Source organism: Grammomys surdaster, unplaced genomic scaffold (assembly GCF_004785775.1).
Source record: "Grammomys surdaster isolate TR1022 unplaced genomic scaffold, NIH_TR_1.0 97, whole genome shotgun sequence".
Lineage (NCBI taxonomy): Eukaryota > Metazoa > Chordata > Mammalia > Rodentia > Muridae > Grammomys > Grammomys surdaster.
Genome location: NW_021604576.1, coordinates 1,410,544 through 1,414,965, shown reverse-complemented (window position 1 = coordinate 1,414,965; position 4,422 = coordinate 1,410,544).

Genomic DNA, 4,422 nt, shown 5'->3' with positions numbered 1-4,422 from the left:
TTCCTTCTTACAGATCTTAAAGTTTAAATGACTTCCAAGCTGTGATTTTTCTATTCCTCGAGAAAGTCCTCCTGTTTGCCTGGGTTGAGGAAAATCTGTAATTACCACATTAGTTCCTCCTAACAAAAAATATTTATTGTTGCACTTGTGAAAAATAGAATATGATAAACATGAAGAATGGCAAGCCATAATTACATTTTCATAAATCTACACTCACCCACGGCTCACAGTTTTCTCTGCTTCTGTTGGAGAATTTCATGTAATTTGCTTTGGGGGCTCTCTATGGACAAATTTTATTCCAAATCTTGGTAATTGTGTTATACATTACTCTTTCATGTTTGATTTTAGATATGACAGAAAGGAGAACAAGAGCAGAGATGGTTTATTTTATTCTAAAGCAGTTGCGCCATATAAGCAGTATAGGCACACTGCTGAGTAAAAATACCTTAGGTGTTTTTAGAAATTTTTAACCTACGAAACTTTTAAACTTGGAAATGTAGAAGTTACAAAAACAAGCAAAAAGATTGGCTCTCGTCAACCCATCAAATAAAATAACTATTTCAGCCTACTTTAGCTGCTGTAGACAATGGATTTAGTTATTATGACCTAATATGTCAACGTAGTCATGTACATTTCTTCATACTACCTTAAAAGTAGCTCATATTCAAAACACCAAATTCCAATTATTTTTTAAATTTCTAAAGCAAAGATCCTGAGTTTTGAAGAGTTGTACAGAATAACTCTTATTAGTGTTTCTTTAAGATGGAGATGCCTGTTGGGCATGGTACTGCATGCCTTTTATCCCACCATGAGGGAGGCTGATTTCCACAGAGCTCCAGGAGCCCTGAGACAGCCTGCTGCATACTGAGTTCCAGGCCAGCCAGGATGACAGAGTGAGACTGACTCAAAAAAACGGTTTTGTCATTTAAACATTGAAATGTTTCATGTGACCTGCTGCAGCTCTGCATTTATTGCACAAAGTAGACCCCACTCACACACACAAAAGCACACACCTATACTCAACATACATATTAAATGTTTACATATGTAACCTTGTGTGATCTAGTAATTAGCCTCTATGGCCTTTTAGCACTGAGTCGCATCTAATGATGATAGTAAATAAAATACTTATTCATGTTGCCCATCTAAACTAAGTATTTCCCAACCCCATTTTGGAAAGCTGACTTTTGAAATAGTATAAGCCAAAATAAAATCATGGGACATCCCCACTGAAGTTCCACGTTCAATACGCTTGACTGAATTTGCTCTGTGAAGTTACTCATCATTTGTCATACATTTTAAACTGGTGGTCACACTGTCCATGCAATCCTTAACTAAGTGTGCATTGTGGCACTCTACTCATGCAAGGACAAATGTCTTTGTTTTGTGTATTGCACAGTATCTGGCACATAGTAGGTGCTGAATGAATACTTTTTTAATGAAGAAGGAAAGCTTAAAACACTTCTATTCAGATGAATTGTTTTATATGTGGCAAGTACTACCCACATCACTTCTTTTTGACTCAATATTAAGAATGCCAAGAGTTTTGATACTACTGAACTTTTAGATTAATAAAATGTAGAAAGGTCATCTGTATTTTACAGATGTACATCAGTGTTTTCTGGCATGTGATGGATTTGATGTATATATCAATATGTATATATATATACGTATATATGTATATGTGTGCATATATATATATATATATTCACACACATGTGTGCAGATATATACATTCTGATTGTGTGTCTTAACTAAGCCTAACATTCTTTTAGATAAGTTAACCTTCCCCCTGTAAGTTGAGTCAAGTTCTTTAATAATCTAGACATGTTAAAATATGGTATACCTCAACGTCATCACAGCTAGATCCTGGGAATGAAACAAGCCTTCCCTTCTTCTCTCCTACAGTAATAGAAACATGCATTTAGTACAAACATCTCTGGTCAGCAAAGATTGACAAGCTGTTTAATTTGTCAACAGTGTAATTTCCTTCTTTTATTTAATTATTATGATGCTGGGGATGGAGAGATGCCTCAGTGGTTTAAAGCCTTGCAGCTCTTGTCAGAGGACTATGGTCCAGTTTGCTCCCAGCACCCACATTAGGCAGCTCACAAATACCTGTAACTTCAGCTCTAAAGGATTTCTTCTGACCTCCCTAGGCAGCCACATAAACTGATTCATACACAAAATTTAAAACAAAGCAAAATAAATCTTTAAAAAGAGTTACTATACCATTGATTACTTACATAATGATCTGGGTGATTTAAACATGCTTATATTTAATAAAGAACCAGATGTTTTTGGAACCTAATACTTTGGTTATCATAATTCAAGGCAGCATATGTGAACCTGTATTGGCTTTATCCTTTGAAAGATGCACAGGAGACAATATTTTAGTCAGCTTATTTCCATTAATTCTCTAAAACAATTGATGGACAGCATAGAGCATGGCACCTGCTGAACCCTATCACCCGCTAAGACTGTTTCAATGCAGGATGCTATAGTGCATCCTCCTCTGGGAGGGAAACAGCAGCCAACTGGCTCACAGCTTGGCAGTAGGATGGGAAGGAATTTTTGACCAACAAATATGTAGCAAATATAGGCCTGCTGTTAATCATGTTTAGGGTAAAGATGTTTTACATAGTCCTTACCTCTTCTGAATTTTTCCCCCAGCAGGATAAACACTCAACTCAAGATTTATTGTCCAGCTAGAAGTCAGCATAGAATGGAGATCTCTATCAGCCATGTCTTCCTTTTAAGTTTCTCCCCCAGATCTCATCTGTTGTCTTTTAGACAATACTTTAGTCACTGTGCCCTTCAGGTTAAGCACCAATAAAATTACAGGCCATTTATACACAGAATTACATCCATTCAGTAAACCCTACAAACCCTGCCATTTGACCCAGATTCCTTGAATAGAAACAAATTCTACAAAATAGAACATTTTGATTGATCATATTTTCTAGAGAAAAAAAGATTTATATGGAATGAAATGTGCCTTCCATATTCATTTTTTAAAAATGTGCTGAGGTCATAGGAATAAACCATCACATCTAGCTCAAAATTTTATTTTCAAGCAAATGATTCTACATGAAATTTTTACAAGATGTCAATATGACGCACTTTCATTGTACTGTTCACATACCTCAAGGAAAGTAAAACATTTAGAAATTGTTTTAATTATGTATAAGTGTTTGTGTATCTGTATGTGAGTATGTGCTCCTGCATGTAGGTGCCTATGGAGGCCAAAGGAGTCTGATTCCCAAGATCTGGAGTTGAAGATGGTTATGAACCACCTGATGTGATGTCTGGGAACGTAATTCATCGCCTCTGAAAGAGCAGCAAATGCTTTTTAACTGCTGAGCCATCTCTCTAGATATTTTTAATAGAAAGTAAATATGTTATGTAGGAAGAGTATCTTAGACACCCTTTAAAATGAGTATGCAGAACCTGGGGATTACATTTGTGATGGTTTAAATATGTTTGGCCCACGGGAAGTGTCACTATTAGGAGGTGTGGACTTGCTGGAATAGATGTGGCTTTGTTGGAATAGATACGTCCTTGTTGGAGGAAGTATGTCACTGTATAGGTGGGTTTTGAGGTCTCCTAGGCTCAAGCTCCACCCAATGTGGAAGAGAGTCCCCTCCTGACTGCCTTCAAATCAAAATGTAGAACTCTCAGCTCCTTTTCCAGCACCATGAGTTCCTGGATGTTGCCATGCTTCTTGCCATGATGATAATGAACTGAATCTCTGAAACTGTAAGGCAGTCCCAATTAAATGTCTTTTGTAAGAGTTACCTTGGTCGTGTTGTCCTTTACAGCAATGAAACCCTAAGACAATATTCAAATGCAAACTGTGAGTCAGTAGGCTTAGTCTGTTATCCAAGAGTTTACATTTCCAGAATAAATTTAGAAAGTGCCAATGAGCTGGTCCACCTATCAGGAGCAAGGCTCACTAGTTGTGGAAGGCATTGAGAAGACTCTTACTTCTCCTTTATGTGTTTACAGTTTGCACGAATCCCTGCTCGATACTTGTATTCATAAAATCCCCAGAATGCTACAGAGAACCCTGCAACTATGATAAAGGCTCTTATTCTCCCCACCTGCTGTCCAGGCACTTGCAATTGGGAATGGAGGTCTATTGTCAGACAGTAACAAAATGAGCACTCACAAAGCTGTTTATCTAAAACAAACAAACAAAAATGGAAGTTCTTCAAAATGGGCCATGGCTACAGAATGGTTAGAACACTTGTGATTTTCCTTTAAGGGGCCAATGGTAACCGTTCCTGGACTAAGACTCCATTTGCCTCCTGTGTGACTAGAGACATCTGCCACCTGCAGTGTGTAAACAAGGAAAGGCATTATATATTGATGGTTTCAAGTTCTGCAGTTTATTATAACTTCTTTGTACAAGATCACCAG